Below are 22,120 nucleotides of genomic sequence, written 5' to 3' on the forward strand. Positions count from 1 at the left end.
CAACATAATTTCATTGGTTTGTTGGCTTATAATTTTTCATTTTTTATTATTTGACTTAGCATATCTTTAAATACTTTGAGAAATTCGACCTTGCATTCCTTTTTCAAGAAATAGGATATATCATAATTTTGTAATAAATCTAATCCAACTTTTGTCATTTTCCATACAGCATTCTAAGGTAAGTCTGGTGCATTAAAAAACCAAGATGGATTCAGTTTATAATATTTAATACATGTACCTGTAAAATTTTCGAAAATGTCTTCTAGTATTAAAACATGAGATATGTTATATAATTTTGTATAGTCATCTAAACTTTTAATATTGCATTCATCACAAACTGTATTTGATTGGTTGTAATCATCATCAGAAATATTATCTTTATTAAGTCTTGAATAAAAATATTCTTCTTTAGGTGATTTAGTTTCTTGTAAGGTTTCTTCAGAATCCTTATATTCATAAGGATAAACTCCTTTTTGAATTATTAAATTTCATTGCCCACCTGCAAAAAATTTTGCTGTTTTTCTAAATTGTTCTTTTGCAAGATTAGAAGATAATTTATCAACACCTGAAGCCATAAATACCATCATATCTAAAAATATTAATATCAATCCTTCTTCAACATATTTACTAAAAGAAATATATTTTTCTCATTATTTGGAATAGATCAGTATCTTTACTCTCTATTGGTAATTCTTTCATAAACAAAAGAACGTCGTAATTTGTTAAATTATGAATATAAATTGGAATAAATTCAGGATTTTTATAATTAAGATTACAGTCTTCTACAGCAGGCTTTTGAGAAGAATGGGTAGTCTAGTAAGGAAATAAATAGAGTTTCGTGACTGTATAATAGGAGGCCTAAAGACAACAATAGGACACAACTATGGTAGAACATGGTTTATCTACCCTTCATCAAAAAAGTAATGGATCAAATTGGCAAGATTTTAAGGAAACATAATGTTCAACCGATCTTCACACTAACTAAGAAAATAGGCCAAGCACTTCATTCCGTTAAGGATAAACGTCCCCCTCTGTCTGCAAGTGGTGTGTACAAGATTCCGTGCACATGTGATAGGGTCTACATAGGAACTACGAACAGAAGTGTGAATACACGGCTGAAGGAACATAAAAGTCTTTGCCGACTAGGGAAAACAGACAAGTCAGCTGTGGCAGAACTGCTCTTCAGTCGGGTGATCACGTAGTGAATTTTTTGGAGGCTGAAGTTTTATGTACTATGACGAACTATTAGCCTCTATATAGAGAAGCCATAGAAACATGTGAACATGAGGATGATTTTAACAGAAAAGAAGAAGCTATAAAACTCAGCGATATATGGATAGTGGCGCTACAGAATCGAAGAGAAGTTTTTATCTTTGACGTACTATGATCGATAGTTATATTTTATCCTTGACAAGGTTTATCTCTGCTATGACGTGAAATCCAGACCACGACCACATCCACAGTCCTTCGACGTCCGACTCGTCAGTCGGCAAGACTCAGCACAACCAGAAGCACCTCCAGAAATGTCCAACGTAGCTTTGGACGAAATGTCAGGGATAGAAGAGTTCCATGGACCACTGCCATACAACCCAAAAGATATGGCCAGCCATTTATCTTTGTTGTTTAGAATAAGAGTATGCAATACACCTCTACTCAATTTTTGAATCTTGCCCAATTAACGCAGATGTCACATGAAGATGAAACGGTCTCAGTTCTTCACATTTGCAATTCATCACAATGAGTGGATCATCATGGATGAAACAATGTAAACGTTCTTCATCCAAGCCTGCAGGTCTCGCTGAAGGGAGATCGTCTTTCACTGGAAAACGGTTTTCCTTGAAACAAGAAAACAACTATCTTGCATGGCACTAGCCCCACCCACAGCCAACTTTTTTGAGCTCCCTCCAGCGCATCAACCTCTCTATTAAATCAAAGTCGACAACATGTCATCTGATAACCCGTTTCCTAACAGTAAAATAACACTCATAACGTTTAAACACACTGCATCCAAAATGTAAATGCAAGAAAAATATTAGAATCTCAAGTAAGAAATATTATTTTTTTTCTTTTTATTTGCTTTGATGGGAGTTAGAGAAGGCTGTTTGCATTTAACCCATTGTAGAATAAGGTTCTTTCCACACAAATACTAGGCGAGGTAATACTGAGACATGAGTCCCAGCTGGGGCATAGCCAAAGCAAGTGGCATTCATTCACTTTCTCATAATTTCTACCAACATCTTAGTTTTTATGATACATCTCATTTTTTTAAACATCATTTTTGTGTGTCTTATGTACTCGGTTAACAAATGTGCATTATGAGTTCACTAACCAAGCATAACATCAATTATTTCTGATGGCAGAGCAAGGGTACCTGCACAACAAGAAGAACATTAAACAGTAGCCATTGTGTATAAAAAAACTTCAAACAAAACTTCGAAAGGCTCACTAGAAAAATGTTTTTTGACTTGCTTGTTATACAGGGATTGGATAAAAATATGGAATCACAGGGAGAAATCCATGCTTGAATACAAATCGCCAGTGAAGAAACAATACTGTGTAACTGACAAGTTGTCGATTTTGTATTTTTCAATCAACTGCTATTTCTGAGTCCCAGCGTATCTGTTCTTACCAACAAAATGCCGAATTTCTATTTATGTACAAAGAAAATGAACTAAAATAGCAGCAAAAAAATTGATTAAATTACTGTGTAACTATTATAGTGTGTTTTGGATGTGGTAAACACTACTGTGTTAAATCCAAAACTCTATGCAGCCACAGCACATTGTTATTGCTTCCTACATACACTGAAGTGACAAATGTCATGCGATAATATTGTGTTGGACCTCCTTTTGCCCTGTGTACTGTAGCAACTCGAATGGCATGGACTCGACAAGTTGTTAGAAGTCCCCTGCACATATGCTGAGCCATGTTGCCTCTACAACTGTCCATAATTGCGAAAGTATTGCCAGTGCAGCATCTTGTACACAAACTGACCTCTCGATTATGTGCCTTAAATGTTCTGTGGGATTCATGCCAGGCAACCTGAGTGGCCAAATCATTCGACTGAACTGTCCAGAATGTTCTTCAAACCCATCAAGAATAATTGTGATGCAGTAACATGGTGCATTGTGAACCATAAAAAATTCCATCTTTGATTAGGAACATGAATTCCTTGAATGGCTGCAAATGTTCTCCCAGTAGCTGAACATAACAATTTCCAGCCAATGACTGGTTCAGTTGATCCAGGGGACCCAGTCAATTCCATGTAAATATGGCCCACACCAGTATGGAGCCACTACTAGATATGCACAGTGCCTTGTTGACAACTTGAGTCCATGGCTGCCTGGTGTCTGTGCCACACTTGAACCCTACCATCATCTCTTACCAACTGAAATCAGGACTCATCTGACCAAGCCACAGTTCTCCAGTCATCTAGGGACCAAATGATATGTCCACGATCCAAGGAAAGGTGCTGCGGACAGTCATGTTCTTAGCAAAATTCCACCACACTGTCCTAATTGATATGTTCTTCGGACGTCCCAGATTGGTTTCTACAGTTATTTCACGCATCGTTGTTTGTCTGTTTGCACTGATAGCTCTACAAGAATGCTGATGCCCTTGGCCGTCAGCCACTGCTTTGTCTGTGGTGAGAGATAATGCCTGAAATTTGGTATTTTTGGGACATTCTTGACACTGTGGATCTCGGAATATTGAATTCTCTAACGATTTCCGAAATCGAATGTCCCATGCATCTAGCTCCAACTACCATGTCACATTCAAAGTCTGTTAATTTCCATCATGCGACCATAATCACGTTACAGACCTTTTCACATGAATTACCTGAGTACAAATGATAGCTCCATCAATTCACTGCCCTTTTATAAACTGTGTACGTGATTCTGCCGCCACCTGCATATGTGCATATCGCTATCCCATGACTTTTGTCACCTTAATGTATCTCCCAGCGTTCGAATGAGGTTCTTAGTTGTAGATTCAGTTCATGAAAATGGACAGATTTTACGATACGATCTTTTTACTAAGAAAAAAGTTGTTTCTTGGCTGAAAGTAGCGCATGAAAGCGATGATTCATTCCTGAGAGCGATTGACTGCGGTAACAAAATTGTTTCATTATTTACCTTGCATTAACAGCAATCCGCCACACTGTGAAACTCAGTAGTACCACAGCTACTTTGGTATGGTATAAATCAGGACGCCACAGTTCACCCATTCCATGCTTTTGTCATTTCTCCCGAAGATTTTTGGAATACCTGCTTAATTGTAGCTCTCCTACAAATCCAGAAAAAACAGCAAGTGAGAACAGTAGTAGCAGTGAAGTTACATGCACAGAGTAAGAACTAATTTCGTATTTAGGGTTCTAAGTCTCTTTTTCCTGGACTGTCTAATAGTGGAGGTAATGTTTCTTCTTCTTTTTATTATTATTATTATTTCTTTACTTTCTCAGACGTTAAGTCTGGTTGAGAATGGAAAGTGACGCGGACCTTGATCAAGCGTCACTTCCTATTAACTGTACGGTATGTGTTATATTGCATTTAGGAACTTTCGGGTAATTGAACATGTATCAATAATTACGGATTTCTGTAGTTGTATATATGTGTTTGGATGTAGCTGTATTGCATTGATGTACTGGTGGATATTGTGTGGTATGACTCCTGTAGTTGATACTATAATTGGTATGATGTCAACTTTATCCTGACGCCACATGTCTTTGACTTCCTCAGCCAGTTGGATGTATTTTTCAATTTTTTCTCCTGTTTTCTTTTTATATTTGTTGTATTGGGTATGGATATTTCGATTAGTTGTGTTAATTTCTTCTTTTTATTGGTGAGTATGATGTCAGGTTTGTTATGTGGCGTTGTTTTATCTGTTATAATGGTTCTGTTCCAGTATAATTTGTATTCATCATTCTCCAGTACATTTTGTGGTGCATACTTGTATGTAGGAACTTGTTGTTTTAAAAGTTTATGTTGTAAGGCAAGCTGTTGATGTATTATTTTTGCGACATTGTCATGTCTTCTGGGGTATTCTGTATTTGCTAGTATTGTACATCCGCTTGTGATGTGATCTACTGTTTCTATTTGTTGTTTACAAAGTCTGCATTTATCTGTTGTGGTATTGGGATCTTTAATAATATGCTTGCTGTAATACCTGGTGTTTATTGTTTGATCCTGTATTGCAATCATGAATCCTTCTGTCTCACTGTATATATTGCCTTTTCTTAGCCATGTGTTGGATGCGTCTTGATCGATGTGTGGCTGTGTTAGATGATACGGGTGCTTGCCATGAAGTGTTTTCTTTTTCCAATTTACTTTCTTCGTACCTGTTGATGTTATGTGGTCTAAAGGGTTGTAGAGGTGGTTATGAAATTGTAGTGCTGTAGCCGATGTATTTATATGAGTGATTGCTTTGTGTATTTTGCTAGTTTCTGCTCGTTCTATAAAGAATTTTCTTAAATTGTCTACCTGTCCATAATGTAGGTTTTTTATATCGATAAATCCCCTTCCTCCTTCCTTTCTGCTTAATGTGAATCTTTCTGTTGCTGAATGTATGTGATGTATTCTATATTTATGGCATTGTGATCATGTAAGTGTATTGAGTGCTTCTAGGTCTGTGTTACTCCATTTCACTACTCCAAATGAGTAGGTCAATATTGGTATGGCATAAGTATTTATAGCTTTGGTCTTGTTTCTTGCGGTCAATTCTGTTTTCAGTATTTTTGTTAGTCTTTGTCTATATTTTTCTTTTAGTTCTTCTTTAATATTTGTATTATCTATTCCTATTTTTTGTCTGTATCCTAGATATTTATAGGCATCCGTTTTTTCCATCGCTTCTATGCAGTCGCTGTGGTTATCCAATATGTAATCTTCTTGTTTAGTGTGTTTTCCCTTGACTATGCTATTTTTCTTACATTTGTCTGTTCCAAAAGCCATACTTATATCATTGCTGAATACTTCTGTTATCTTTAGTAATTGGTTGAGTTGTTGATTTGTTGCTGCCAGTAGTTTTAGATCATCCATGTATAGCAAATGTGTGATTTTGTGTGGGTATGTTCCAGTAATATTGTATCCATAATTTGTATTATTTAGCATGTTGGATAGTGGGTTCAGAGCAAGGCAGAACCAGAAAGGACTTAATGAGTCTCCTTGGTATATTCCACGCTTAATCTGTATTGGCTGTGATGTGATATTATTTGAATTTGTTTGGATATTAAGTGTGGTTTTCCAATTTTTCATTACTATGTTTAGGAACTGTATCAATTTAGGATCTACTTTGTATATTTCCAATATTTGTAGTAACCATGAGTGGGGTACACTATCAAAAGCTTTTTGGTAATCAATGTATGCGTAGTGTAGCGACCTTTGTTTAGTTTTAGCTTGATATGTCACCTCTGCATCTATTATCAGTTGCTCTTTACATCCTCGTGCTCCTTTGCAACAGCCTTTTTGTTCTTCATTTATAATTTTGTTCTGTGTTGTATGTGTCATTAATATCTGTTTAATGATTGAAGTTAATATTTTGTATATTGTTGGTAGGCATGTTATGGGGCGATATTTAGCTGGGTTCGCTGTGTCTGCTTGATCTTTAGGTTTCAGATAAGTTATTCCATGTGTAAGTGTATCAGGGAATGTGTATGGGTCTGCAATGTAACTGTTAAATAATTTAGTTAGATGTGAATGTGTTGAGGTGAACTTCTTTAACCAGAAATTTGCTATTTTATCATTTCCAGCGGCTTTCCAATTGTGAGTAGAATTAATTGCTTGGGTGACTTCATGTTGCAAAATTATCACTTCAGGCATTTGTGGTATCATCTTGTATGTGTCTGTTTCTGCTTGTATCCACCGTGCATGCCTGTTATGTTGTACCGGCTTAGACCATATGTTGCTCCAGAAGTGTTCCATGTCTGTTATGTTTGGTGGATTGTTTATTTTAATGTGTGTGTTATCTATTGTCTGGTAAAATTTCTTTTGGTTTGTGTTGAATGTTTGGTTTTGTTTCCTTCTATTTTCACTTTTTTTGTATCTTCTGAGTCGTTTGGCTAATGCTTGTAATTTCTGCTTCTTTTCGTCTAATTGCTCTGTCGCTTCTTGTTGTGAGATTTTACCTAACCTTTTTCGTTTTTTTTCCGAGATTTCATTTCTTATAAATTGTGTTAGCTGTCTGATGTCTTTTCTCAGTTTTTCTATTCTGATCTGTAGCCTGTGTTGCCATGCTGGTTTTGTGGGTTTCTTCTGTGTGTTGGTTGGTTCTGATCTCTGTCTAGTGTGTATATTTAGTGTAGTGAGTGCTCCTATATAAACCAGTAGTTGTAACTCTTCCATAGTTGTGTTTTCATTTATTTTGTTGTGTATGATTGTGTTGATAGTTTTTATTGTTGTTTCGACTTGTGGGTTATTTGGTGGTCTATGCAAGAATGGTCTTATGTCTGTATTTGTGTCTTTGTATTCTATATATGTCAGCTGAAATTTTTCTTCTATATCTAACATGTGTGTCACTTCGTGTTCTATTTGTGCTTGTTCTGGTGGCTGTCTTAAGATTTCGTTTTCCTCTGATTGTTTAATTGGTGCGTGTTGTTCTTTGTTTGTTTGCTCTGGGATGTTTGAGTCCATTACTGTATTTTCTTCTTCTTCTGATTGCACATTATTTTGTTCCAGTATTTGTTGTACTTGTTGTTTGATGTTTTCTAATTCTGACTGGGGTATCCTGTTATTTTTGATTATTACACGGATCTGATCAGCTAGTCGTTGTTCTGTTAAAAATTTTAATTCTGGGTATCTGGTAATAAATGTTGTGTATACTTGTGATCTGTATCCAGTTGTGTTGGTTCCTAGGTTTGTTGCTTGGTAATAACAGAACATGAGGTGTCGATTAACTTCATCTGACCATCTCATCCTCTGTCTTTGTTTTCCTTCTAGGGTGGTTGCAGGAAGCATATCCTGCAAAACACCTCTATTTGGATTTAAATCATTTTCCAGTTGGCTAGCAGTGTCGTTACCATTGTGGGCGGGCATAGGGTTCAAGCGTCGTCCCCGACCATGACGGCGCTTGTCCGAGGCTTCTTTAGTTATGTCTTGAACCAACTAATCACACTAAAGGGGGGTTAGCCCTATTAGTGGTTTGTTCTTTTCGTCGCCTTTTACGACTGGCAGAACATACCGGAGGCCTATTCTTTTCCCGGGCCTCCACGGGTATTATTATTATTATTATTATTATTATTATTATTACTATGAATTTTCGCTTCTACTTTGATCTTGCGAAGTTGATTTACAAATTTTTTTATTTAGAAACTTCGCTGGCTATGTCCAGATTTGCTCAAAATGATACACCCATTACAGTTGCCACTGAGTCTACAGTACTACTTCACACTCGTTGCTACACAATAGGGCAGGTTGGTTACCAAATGATGGGAACAAGGACGTCGAAACCAGAGGAAAAGAATTTTATGGTGGCTTAAGCAGTGACAGGAAAAGAAAGTTTTAAGCCTGTCCCCACAAAAAGTACTGGCAAGCATATACTAGATATATAAAATGTCGAAATGATAAAATTACTTATAATACTCCAAGGCGGGGGGAGGGAGGAGAAGGAGGAAAAGGTGGAGGAGGAAGAGGAGGATATTAGTGTTCAACGTCCCGTCTACGACGTCATCAGATATGTAGTACAAGTTCGGATTAGGGAAGGATAGGGGAGGAAATCGAAAGTGCCCTTTCAAAGGAACCATCCTGGCATTTGCATGAAGCGATTTAGGGAAATCACAGCAAACCTAAACATTAATTAACTCTTCTCGGTTGAGCAGCCGAGTGGTGGCGTCGTCTTGTCGCAATGTTTCGGTGAATTTCGTACCCATCATCCTCAAGCGAGATGTCAGGACTCCCTCCCTCTCCCTCTCCCTCCCTCCCTCTGTCTCTGTCTCTCTCTCTCTCTCTCTTTACCTTTTACTTTCCCCTCCTTGGGGAAGTGTTTGGAGGAGTTTGTAGACTGTGGGCTTTTATTCCACAATGTATGTTGTGTGTGTTTGATTTCCTTGGATTGTTTTGACTGTCTGGAAGAAGGCCAGTGTTCACTCTGCTTGCCGGGGGATCTCATCCGAGATGTGGAGGAGGCCCTGCCGGCGGCGATAGAGAGCACTGTGTACACCGGACTGCAAATTGTTGCTCGTGTCGGCACCAATGACTCCTGCTGTCTGGGTTCAGAGGTCATCCTCAGTTCATATAGGCGGTTGGCGGAGTTGGTGAAGGCGGAAAACCTCGCTTGCGGGGTGGAATCTGAGTTAACTATTTGTAATATCGTTCCCAGAACCGATCGCGGTCCTCTGGTTTGGAGCCGAGTGGAAGGCTTAAACCAGAGGCTCAGACGATTCTGATGAGATCTGGGGTGCAAATTTCTTGACCTCAGCTATCGGGTGGAGAAATGTAGAGTCCCCCTGAATAGGTCAGGCGTGCACTACACGCAAGAAGCGGCTACAAGGGTAGCGGAGTACGTGTGGAGTGCACATGTGGGTTTTTTAGGTTAGAGAATTCCCTCCCTAGGCCCGACAAGACGCCTCCTGAGACGTGACAAGGAAGCAGTACGAAAAACGCAACAGGGAATAACAATATTATTAGTAAACTGCAGGAGCGTCTATAGAAAGGTCCCAGAACTGTTCTCATTAATAAACGGTCACAATGCCCACATAGTACTACGGACAGAAAGTTGGCTGAAACCAGATGTAAACAGTAATGAAAATCTAAACTCAGATTGGAATGTATACTGCAGAGACAAATGGACAGTGAAGAGGGAGGCGTGTTTATAGCGATAAAAAGTGCAGTAGTATTGAAGGAAATTGACGGAGATTCGAAATGTGAAATAATTTGGGTGTAGGTCACGGTTAAAACAGGCTCAAACATGGTAATTGTATGTGTCTGTAGGCCCCCTGGTTCAGCAGCTGTTGTGGCAGAGCACCTGAAGGAAAATTTGGAAAATATTTTGAGTAGATTTCCCGACCATGTTACAGTTCTGGGTGGAGATTTTAATTTACCAGATATAGACTGGGAGACTCAAACGTTTATAACGGGTGGCAGGGACAAAGAAACCAGTGAAATTTTTTTAAGTGCATTATCTGAAAACTACCTTGAGCTGTTAAACAGAGAACCGACTCATGGCGATAACATATTAGACCTTCTGGTGACAAACAGACCCGATTTATTTGAAACAGTTAACACAGAACAGGGAATCAGCGATCATAAAGCGGTTTCTGCATCGATGATTTCAGCCGTAAATAGAAATATTAAAAAAGGTAGGAAGATTTTTCTGTTTAGCAAAAGTGACAAAAAGTAGATTTCAGGGCACTTGACGGCTAAACACAAATGTTTTATCTCAAGTACAGATACTGTTGAGGATCAGTGGACAAAGTTCAAAACCATCGTACAATATGCATTAGATGAGTATGTTCCAAGCAAGATCATAAGAGATGGAAAAGAGCCACTGTGGTACAACAACCGAGATAGAAAACTGCCACGGAAGCAAAGGGAACTTCACAGCAAACATAAACATAGCCATAGTCTTGCAGACAAACAAAAATCACACGAAGCGAAATGTAAAGTGAGGAGGGCTATGCGAAGGCGTTCAATGAATTCGAAAGTAAAGTTCTATGTACTGACCTGGCACAAAATCCTAAGAAATTTTGGTCTTATGTCAAAGCGGTAGGTGGATCAAAACAAAATGTTCAGACACTCTGTGACCAAAATGGCACTGTAACAGATGATGACAGACTAAAGACCGAAATACTAAATGTCTTTTTCCAAATCTGTTTCACAGAGGAAGACTGCACTGTAGTTCCTTCTCTAGATCGTCGCACACATGACAAAATGGTAGATACCGAAATAGATGACAAAGGGGTAGAAAAACAATTAAAATCGCTCATAAGAGGAAAGGCCGCTGAACCTGATGGGATACCAGTTCGATTTTACACAGAGTACGCGAAGGAACTTGCCCCCCCCCCCACCCCCTTCTTGCAGCGGTGTACCGTAGGTCTCTAGCAGAGCGTAGCGTTCCAAAAGATTGGAGAAGGGCACAGGTCATCCCAGTTTTCAAGAAGGGACGTCGAACAGATGTGCAGAACTATAGACCTATATCTCTAACGTCGATCAGTTGCAGAATTTTGGAACACGTATCATGTTCGAGTGTAATGACTTTTCTGGAGGCTAGAAATATATTCTGTAGGAATCAGCATGGGTTTAGAAAAAGACGATCGTGTGAAACTCAGCTCGCGTCCACGAGACTCAGAGGGCCATAGACACGGGTTTCCAGGTAGATGCCGTGTTTCTTGACTTCCTCAAGGCGTTTGATACAGTTCCCCACAGTCGTTTAATGAACAAATTAAGAGCATATCGACAATCAGACCAATTGTGTGATTGGATTGAAGAGTTCCTAGATATGCAGCATGTCATTCTCAATGGAGTGAAGTCTTCCGAAGTAAGAGTGATTTCAGGTGTGCTACAGAGGAGTGTCGTAGGACCGTTGCTATTCACAATATATGTAAATGACCTTGTGAATAACATCGGAAGTTCGCTGACGCTTTTTGCGGATGATGCTGTAGTATATCGAGAGGTTGTAACAATGGAAAATTGTACTGAAATGCAGGAGGATCTGCAACGAATTGACGCATGGTGCAGGGAATGGCAATTGAATCTCAATGTAGACAAGTGTAGTGTGCTGCGAATACATAGAAAGAAAGATCCTTTATCATTTAGCTAGAATATAGCAGGTCAGCAACTGGAAGCAGTTAATTCCATAAATTATCTGGGAGTACGCATTAGGAGTGATTTAAAATGGAATGACCATATAAAATTAATCATCGGTAAAGCAGATGCCAGAGTGCGATTCATTGGAAGAATGCTAAGGAAATGCAGTCGGAAAACAAAGGAAGTAGGTTACAGTACACTTGTTCGCCCACTGCTTGAATATTGCTCACTGGTGTGGGATACATACCAGATAGGGTTGATAGAAGAGTTAGAGAAGATCCAAAGGAGAGCAGCGCGCTTCGTTACAGGATCATTTAGCAATCGCGGAAACATTACGGAGATGATAGATAAACTCCAGTGGAAGACTCTGCAAGAGGGATGCTCAGTACCTTGGTGCTGGCTTTTGTTGAAGTTTCGAGAACTTACCTTCACCGAGGAGACAAGCAGTATATAGCTCCCTCCTACGTATATCTCGCGAAGAGACCATGAGGATAAAATCAGAGAGATTAGAGTCCACACAGAGGCATACCGAAATCTTTCTTTCCACGAACAATACGAGACTGGAACAGAAGGGAGAACCGATAGACGCACTCAAGGTACCCTACACCACACACCGTCAGGTGGCCTGCGGTGTATGGATGTAGATGTAGATTGTGGTCGTGTTCTGATGGTGTCTTGTACTTGCCTGAAGTTGGCGAGATGTTGTGTATTTTAAGGATTAAGGATTGGTATTAGGATTTGGAGATTTTGAGATTTTTCTCTTCGGCTTAGTCTTTGAAGATCGTCATAGGGCGTTTGTGTTTATCACGGGACAAGTCATACCGACCTAGGGAGTGGATGAGGTTATTTCCAGATCTGGAAGAGCTCTCATAGAAAGCCCTTACCAGATCTTGGAATCTTTCTTTGAGGAGGGGGATTTCGGCAGCGGCGTGAAGATCGTCGATGGGAAATCCCATGGGTAGATGCAGTGCCTTCCTGAGGGCGTGGTTCTGCAGTCTCTGGAGTTTGTCCAGATGCTGCTTTGGCGCTTATCCCCAGACAGGGCATGCATACCCCATTACTGGGAGTATAAGTGCCTGATAGACATTTACTCCTACAGAGCAGGGAAGGGAGCTGGTTGTATTGAGGACTGGGTATAGGATAGACATTCTGGTGCAGATCTTCCTGTGGACCTCGTCTATGTGGGGTTTCCATGTTTCCCCGTCTCCTGAGCCTCTGGGTAATCAGCATAGCCTGCGTCTCTTCAGGGTTGATGGTGATGCGCCAGCGACGGGCCCATGTTTCTGTGTTATCTAAAACCCTCTGTGGTCTGTGAATGACCAAGTCCTTATTCGCAATACGAGTGTAAAAGACTGTGTCGTCAGCATACTGTGCAGTGTGCACCAGGGGGGCTGTGGGAGTGTCTGAAGTGTACTGACTGTACAAAACGGGCCCCAGGACAAATCCCTGTGGTACCCCATCACCAATACACCTTTTGGTGGAGGTGGCTGTTTCTACCTTGACAGTGAAAGTACTGTTCATGAGATAGCTTTGGATTAGCCTGACTATGCTCCTGGGGAACCTCTGTGCGTATAACTTGTACAATAGCCCTTTATGCCATACTGAGTCGAAGGCTTTGGCTACATCAAGTAGCACTATCCCACAGTAGCCTCTATGGTTGAAGCCCTCTGTGGCTGACTCCACCAGTCTCATGATCTGTTGGGGGCAGAGTGCTTCTGTCAGAATCAGAATTGGAAATCTGGCAGAAGTCACTTGTTGGTGATGTCATCTCAGAGGGTTATTAATTAGGAGGAGGTGCTCATAGATCTTGCTGAGAGTTGGCAAGATGCTAATCAGCCTGTAGTGCTGTGGGAATAAAGGGTCTGGTTGGTGTATTGCAACTACTTCCGCACGTTTCCAGTAAGCTGGGAACTCGCGGGTACGAGTAATCTTGTTGAAGAGATTCGTGAGGTGTTCGATAGCCGAGGGTGGAAGGTTTTTAACTAGCTGGTTGGTGACACTGTCATGTCCTGGCGCCTTTTTTGTTGGGAGGGACCTAATTAATTTTGCAATGTCTTTGGGGCCGAAAAGTGGGGATTCGTCCTCTGGGTCTTCCTCAGCATTGAAGAAGACAGCCGGTTGATGATGGACTACCTCTTTGTCATCTTGGGATTCTGCCGCTTGGAACTGCTTCTCAAAAGTGTCGGCAAGGGCGTTGGCCTTTCCAGAATGGCTGTAGGCCAGACCCCCCTCTCGTCATGCAGTGGCGGGAACCTATTGCGACTTTTGGTAAATTGCTTGGTTGCTTGCCATAGTGTGTGATCGTCTACTTTGAGGGCTGTGAGGCGGTTTTGCCGTTGCTGGTTTCTATGCTCATTGAGCGCTACCTTCAGCTCTCTCTGTAGACGATTGAGCATCCTCCTGGTGGCCAGATTTCTGGTGATCTTCCACTCTATTGCCACTCTGTTCTTGTGTAGGATTTGGCCTAGCAAATGTTCCGAGAGTTGTACTTGCGGGGGCGGGCCATTCCTTTGTGAGGGAGCGGCATCTTCTGCTGCCTGCAAGATGGTTCCTGTTAGGTCTTGTAGCGCTTGCTCTACTGTTTTGGCAGTAAGTGGCGGAGTGCGAGCAACATAAAAGGCGACAGATTCTCGGTATCGCTCCCAGTCTGTACGTTTGTAGGACGTCTGGAGCCATGGGAGTACTACCCATTCTCCCACATCGACCTCTAGAATCACTGGGTTGTGGTCAGAGGACAAAAATGGTTCAAATGGCTCTGAGCACTATGGGACTCAACTTCTGAGGTCATTAGTCCCCTAGAACTTAGAACTAGTTAAACCTAACTAACCTAAGGACATCACAAACATCCATGCCCGAGGCAGGATTCGAACCTGCGACCGTAACAGTCTTGCGGTTCCAGACTGCAGCGCCTTTAACCGCACGGCCACTTCGGCCGGCGGTCAGAGGACATTCTGTTGATTGTCCTTGCGGCCACAAACCCCATGATCCTTCTAGTGAAGGCTATGTCTAACACATTGGACCTACCTACATTTTTTGAAAAATGTCCAGTGGCAGTGGTTACTTCCACCGCCACTGCTTCGATTTTAGTGGTAGCTGGTAAGAATACCTGGTGGTGGAGGATCCCTCTTTTGATGTATATAGCCACTCCTCCACCTTGGGTTGGCCTGTCTTTATGGTAGTTAACGTAGTTGGGAACTGTTGCTTTTATTCCCAGTTTTAGGTGGGTTTCCCCCATCATGTATATGTCGATGGAGAACTCCTTCATGAGTTCTCTGAACTCGACCTCTTGATTAACAATGCCATCTGCATTAAAGACACACATTGTCAGGCCTTGGATAATTGGTCATCTATCCATGATGGGGGTTTGAAACTACTGAGGAAGTCGCAGAGGGGAGTGACTGCTGGACTGCTGCCTGAAGGGCAATGGGGATCTGAGTGTTCTGCTTCTGGGCCTCTGTGAATTCCTTCATCATTTCCGAGATGAGGTTCACGGTCTTGACCATAATGCCTAACAACTGATCTGAGAGGGTGGATTGAGTGTGAAGTTCCCTAGAACTTCCTCTGTCTTGGTGGAGCTGGTCATTGTGTTTTTCCTGGTGTTGTTCTTTTGTGTGTGTGTGTGTGTGTGTGTGTGTGTGTGTGTGTGTGTGTGTGTGTGTGTGTGGTGATAGGGCTTGTGTCGATATCTCGACGTTTCCATAGTTTTTGGTGGGGAAACCACTTCTGCATATGTTGCTCTTGGTGTGTAAGGCCTTGGTTTTGCCCAAGTTTTGTCTGTATGTGTTGTCCTGTTTTGTATCTCTGTTTAGTTTGATGGGGTGGTGGTGTCTTGTTTACATGTGTGTGTGTGGGGGGGGGGGGGCGGCCTTCGCATCCTTTACCTTCTGTGTGTGTTTTTTGTGAACCTCACAGCCTTGGTACCCTGCCGCATGGTTTTTCCCACACAGTGCACACCTTATCTGCAGGCCCACGTGTTTCATGTTGCAAGTCCTGGTGTCATAGGGTTCAGTCCATTTTCTGTGCTGTACATTTCTATATAGTTACTTGACCGTCGTCCTCTTCTGCAGGCGGGTACCTCCGGAAACGGGTGAGGAGCTGCGCGGCCGGTGGTGGTGGTTCACTGCGGGGCCGGTTGTGGGGGACTACGGCGCGGCTCTGATGCGGGCGTTGGGTCCGGGTCGCTGTCCATTCTGTCCGCGGATCCCGTCACTTTCACAACTGAGCGTCCCTGACGTATCTTCTCAATTGCATGAAACTGAAATACGCTATTCCGGTTGGCCAGATTGTTGTGGAGATGTATTTCCACTGCCTCTTTGAAGGCGGAATCCCAGAATCCGTTAGCACTGCATATATTTTTCGTTTCTTCATATATAAATGTGTACCCCTCGTTAACGCTATGCTCTGCAACCGCAGACTTGCTTATTTATCCTAAGCGCACGTTTCTGATGTGCTCCGTACAGCAATGTGATATACACCACTGTGTTTGTCCGATGTACTGCCTTCCATATTCGCACTTGATACTGTAGATGCCCGGCGTCTGAAATCCTAGAGTGTCTTTGGTCGAGCCAAGTATGTCCATTACTTTTCAAGTTGCGTGTAAGATGGCTTTTATACCATGCTTTTTCAATATTATGCGACTTTGGCTGCGGGCAGGCCAGTACAGGGCAGGAACACTACTCGATTGGGTTCGTCTTCTCCTGGCTTGTCCTCCCACCTCTTGTCTATCTTTAATGCGCATCTTATCTGCGCCTCTCTGTAGCTACTCTTACCGAAAGTTTCCCACAGATGCTGCAACTCCTGTGGCAAACTCCCCCTGTCACAGATGGACATGGCTCTATGTACAAACGTGTTTGGTACCCAGTTGCGTTGTGCTGGATGGTAGCAACTCTGAGCATTAAGATAATGGTCCTTGTGTGTCCTTCTCCTGTAGACCGAGCGTCCCAATGTACTGTACGGATTTCTCTCAATTAAAATATCAGGGAAGGGTACGCATCCATTCTCTTTTACTTCCATGGTGAACTTGATATTTTCATGTATGCCACTGAGATGACACAGAAACTCCTGTAGGCTTTCCTTGCCATGTGGTCACACCACAAAAGTGTCATCAACGTATCTATAAAACAGGCAGTCAAGTGCTACATCTTCAAAGTGCTCCATGGAAAGTTTGGCAATACCCAGAGCTAAGGGGGAGTCCATGGCAACCCCGTCTATTTGCTCATAGAATTTCCCCACCAGATTTGAAATAATTGGTAGCTAGCATGTGACGGAAGAGTCTCTTTGCGTCTTCATCGAAGAAGCGCTAAGCAATCGTCCAGCAGCACATGGGTGAAAAGGGACACGACAGCAAAGCTGACTAGTAGGTCCTTCTCATCTATGCAGAGCTCTTGGAGTACCTTAACAAATTCTGTCGAGTTCTTTACATGGTATGGGCTGTGACCCACAAGTGGTTTTAGTAGTTGGGCTAGATGTTTGGCTATCCCATAAACTCATCAACATAGAAAACACACTACAACTGTAGAATATGTGGTTGGAGGTGGCTGGATGGATTCGACTACAGTGCTGTACTATGTCACCTGACCAGAAAAATAGTGCATTGGGTGTTGGCAACTGTACTACATTTACAAGCAATTTTAGAATACGGAACAAGAAGTAATATTTTAAGGGGAAGAAGCTACAAAAAACGATAAAATTACGAAAAATAAGAGTAAACTGAGGGAAAATACGTCGAAATGCGGGAAACTGAGGGAGTACTTCCATGCCTTCCGCTTGCTGCAGAACAATTCTTACATGTGGGAACGAGTACGCGACAGCAGGAAAAAAGAGAACAATCTGCTGCTAAACAGCATTGTAATAAAACTGGTAAAACTGCCAAAATTGATCGCACTATCAATTGAGATGCTTATTATTACAGTACAAAGATGGTGTCTTTTCCATCCTTTTTGACCACTGGTATGCTGTTGATTACGACATAATGACTGAACGACATCACTTGTTTGAGATGTTTCAAATGGCTCTATGCACTATGGGACTTAACATCTGAGGTCATCAGTCCCCTAGACTTAGAATTACTGAAACCTAACTAAACTAAGGGCATCACACACATCTGGGCCCAATGCAGGATTCGAACCTGCGACCGTAGCAGCAGCGCGGTTCCGGACTGAAGCACCTAGAACTGCTCGGCCACAGCGGCCGGCGTTTGAGATGGAGAAAGAGTCTTCGTGGAGGACATCATCATCCGGGGATGGCTAGCACCGAAACAGTAATCCTGTAGCTACATGAGTGGAATACGAGAAATAAATCGAAATGGAACCCCGAGCAATCAGCTACCCCTGTGAAACGTGAGTCTAAATGTAGAAGGCGTCCAGCACCTTCAGACAGCTGTCTGGAAACACTCCACAGCGCCATAAAATTGTTCCAGTTTCCATATGTTGTGACTGTCTTATTTAAAACCATCCAGTGTGTGTGTTTTGGGAGCAGCAGCAACAATATAAATTACACTGTGCGATGTCTAGTTTTCTGCGAGAGCCAATGGCTTAAAACATGTTAGTATCAGTTTAGAACCTGACACAGACCTTGAAGTTGTCACAGAAAAACAAAATGTATGGTGGCATACAAAGAGTGTTACAGCAGAAAAGGTGTATCAATCAAGAAAACAGGACCCTCTCTTGCGACAGATAGTGTATGGGATGTGGTCCTTCTACAACACAGATGATGAAACTTTACACTGGTCTGTGCAAGTGACTTCGATCACGGGCCACCAGCTCCAATCGATCAATACCTGTATATTTAATGGGATGACCATATATACTCGATGCTGGCAAGCAGACTGTATTTGCTATCGATACATCAGCATAGAGAGATGCAGTAAAAATCTTATCGAGTTCTCTGAAATAAAGTTAGCGGAGCTTTTATAATTCGTAGTTGGATGATACAAAATAACGATGACAGAATGTTTGGGTGACAGACAAGAACGCAGAAACGTAGATCCCTCTCAGACTGTAGTACTGTATGTACTTTATTAACACATTGTAATGTAGTAGCAAAATCCTCGTCCTTATTCCAGTTCCTGTATGATAACTCTTCATAATTTTCTCAATAAGAAACATCACTGTAACTGTTCCTACTGGCTTTTATACTACCTCGTGTCACTGAAGAAAGCTTCGTTTTGGCGCTTACCTTACACATTGTACACGATTGGCGAAGCTAGACAGCCGTGTTCCCATTTCCATCGAATGGTCAAAACACAATCCTGTCACATGAACTCAGCTTACCTTCTTTCTACATGGGTTGCAGAACGTGGTAGATATAGCACTCTCCGACTTCTCAGTCCCGACTTGAATTGGGGCGATCGCATGTGCGAAGCTGCAGAGGTTGTGGGGGCAGAGACTGAGGAACATTTACAAGTTGCATAGGGACTATTTAAAACTACATCATAGTTTTACTGTAGCAGATAGGATCGAAAAAGGTGACTCGTTTAGAGATGTATGGAGGACTCAAGTGTGAGGACATGTTGTAAATGATGTGTGCTGGATATATGTACTACTCGCTACGGACAGTAATGATTTGTTTGCAAGATACTACGATGTTTGGTGACTGTAGAAGGAATTTCAACAGAAGTTGGACATCATTAAGGTAAAGAAAGTTATTTTGTTACAAATGCAATGTGCATATTCATAACTGATGATTGAGGCAATGTATAGCTTTCATATCCAACGATTTTGTAAAGATAATTGTTGATGTATAATCAGCTAATCGAGTGTGTTAATTTTGAGCATTATTAGTTTTCAGTGTCAAAATACAAGTTTTAAAGTTAGTGCCACATTGTTACTTACCCCAAGTCAATACCACTTCCCAGATCCACATCATTTTTTATTCACTATTTTTCTCAGTAAATCACTGCCTTGGTCATATTCGATTTAATTAAAATGTATGCTACAATAGCTGTTTGCTAACTATGCAATTTAAAGTACTAACAGAGAGCACTGCAAAGAGCGTTACCATTTCGCAGATAAAGAAATTTTATTAATTCAGAGATAGCATTCATTAAGCACAAGGACCACTATTTTCAAATTGACAAAGTTTTTTTTATTATCAAGCCAAATTTCAAATCAATAATGTTGTATGGTTCAGTTTTTGTGTTACATAAGTCATGTAGTTTTGGTTTGGTTTAAAGTTATTGACAGTTTACATACTCGCAGTCAGAAAAATTCAATACTGGGCATAGTGCGCATAAGCGACAAGATAAATCACACGTTCATGCACCGTTCCCATTGTAACAGTTGTGTTTAATGTCAGTTAAGTAATTTCAATCATATTTCAAAGTGGCTGAATGGAGATACTTCATTCCAAATCGCTGACAGTATTTCTACCAGAAAGCGTTACATGATCAGCGACTTGTGTGTACCTGTAGAAGCAAGACCGCTTTTTATACAGGATGACGACAACATAGTTGCGATCGTGTTTTTAATAGCGCGATCCTTACGCGTAATATTTGTTGGCGGTGATAGAACCCTTCTGTGGTCAGCTTCAAACGTCGGTTCTCAATAGTGTTCCTCGGAAAGAACATCGTCTTCCCTCCAGGAATTCCCATTTGAACTACCTGGTGAGTGCAAACCAACTACTGAAAAAGAAAAATTACTCGCCATGCAAAGTGACTCATGATCAATTTAATATATTAGACTATCAGTTTGATATCAGTGACCACGTATACGGTTCTTGAATTGGTGTTTTTTCGTTGCAGCGATATCTTTTAACGATATTTGAATGTCTCGCCTATACAGGGAGAGAGAACTGTGGTAATAAAATGTGTTACCGGATTTATGAAGCGATATGTAGCATAAAACTTATATTTACAACTTTACTGTGGCCTTACCTTAAGAGAGTCTGAAAGTAAGGCTTCCTGTGGCTGTGGTAGATCTTTTAGCGCTCCATCACGAACCAAAACTGGGTTAATATCCTATCCCTGTGATGCATGTCAAAACAGAAAACGAAAGATATTTTTCTACTTGATGAAAGAATACTTAAGAGAGAATACAGCCTATCCCGTAGGCCTGTACAAGATTTTCACTAGTAACAATACTTCAGCGGCGTCGAAATGTGTATATTTCTTCTATCTTCGAAAATAACTCGTATAAACGGGAGGAATCTACACTTTGCATGAGAAATTTGAGGTGTGTGGTCAACAACATCGCTACCTTGGGTTGGGTAAAGTGGGGTTTTTAAACTGTATGCTCTACGTCGGGGTGGAATTATTTAGAACTACTGTATACGTTCAAGCTGCAGCTGCTGCTTTCATAATGCACCGTGGCTGGGGTCGTCACGAGGAGTAGGCAACCGGGGATAACAGATAAGCTCAGCCTTTGACGTGCACAAAGAATGCACTTTTCTGATCTTGCCCGAGGCAGCAAGGGTTGGCCAAGTTACCAGTGTGCTGGGTGAGCGTGGCAGAAGCGGACGTGTCTGACCTGACAGCACATACAAAACGATGGGCATTTACAGTTGACGTATCAATAGCATCTGGATTTCTATCACTCCAATCAGCCCTGGATGTCCTCCATGGCCAGGGATGGTGCACTCTGGCATACATGCGCGCCCACAACTGCAGCCACGACGGGAATTTTCACTGACCTCTATGCGGCGCTGGTGTTGTACATGGAGACCTCGGGAAGGGAGCGCGTGGGGTGTGCACGTGTTTTCAGATATCTCCAACACCAAGCCATGACAACTATTGCTATGGACTGAATCACGGTTTAAATGTGTCGTGTTTAGTGCTTCTCAATACAATGCAGTGGGCTCTCTCTTGTAGTGGTATTTGCTGTTCTCTCTATTGCAACACCATTTTTTTCCGTCAGATACGTTTCGTTGAAACATAGTGGTGGTGGAGGGCGCGTACCAAGACCTCTGACTGTTTAGCGCCACGATCTATTTGTGACGGAAATTTCATTACTTGATTCGCATAATGTTTGCGTGTGAAAATCGCTGAAAATATGATTTACTGCGAAGATGGATCATTGTAAAGTTGGAAGTGAATGTTGGAAGTGATCTGTAAATTGTTAAACAATTACACAGGTTAGTGCACATGATTATTTCACTCTATTTTTGATATCGAAATTGTGTCAGCTTTCCCTTTGTCTCCAGCATTAGCCAATAGGAATACAGTATTCTGAGGTGAGATCTTCATGTTTGAAGATGTTGGTTCACACAAACAAGCAGGGAGTAGATTCTTGAGAGTGACAGAGGCAAGAAGCGAGTCTGGAATTTGCCAATCAACAGAATGCTGCCACTTGATGCTGTTTGGTGGCCGTGAGATCAAAGAGGTCGATATCCGGTCTGTGGTATTTAGTAATGTGATCTGTAATTAGGACATTGGGCTATTTTGACCTTCA

This window comes from Schistocerca nitens, chromosome 4 (assembly GCF_023898315.1).
Source record: "Schistocerca nitens isolate TAMUIC-IGC-003100 chromosome 4, iqSchNite1.1, whole genome shotgun sequence".
Taxonomy (NCBI): domain Eukaryota; kingdom Metazoa; phylum Arthropoda; class Insecta; order Orthoptera; family Acrididae; genus Schistocerca; species Schistocerca nitens.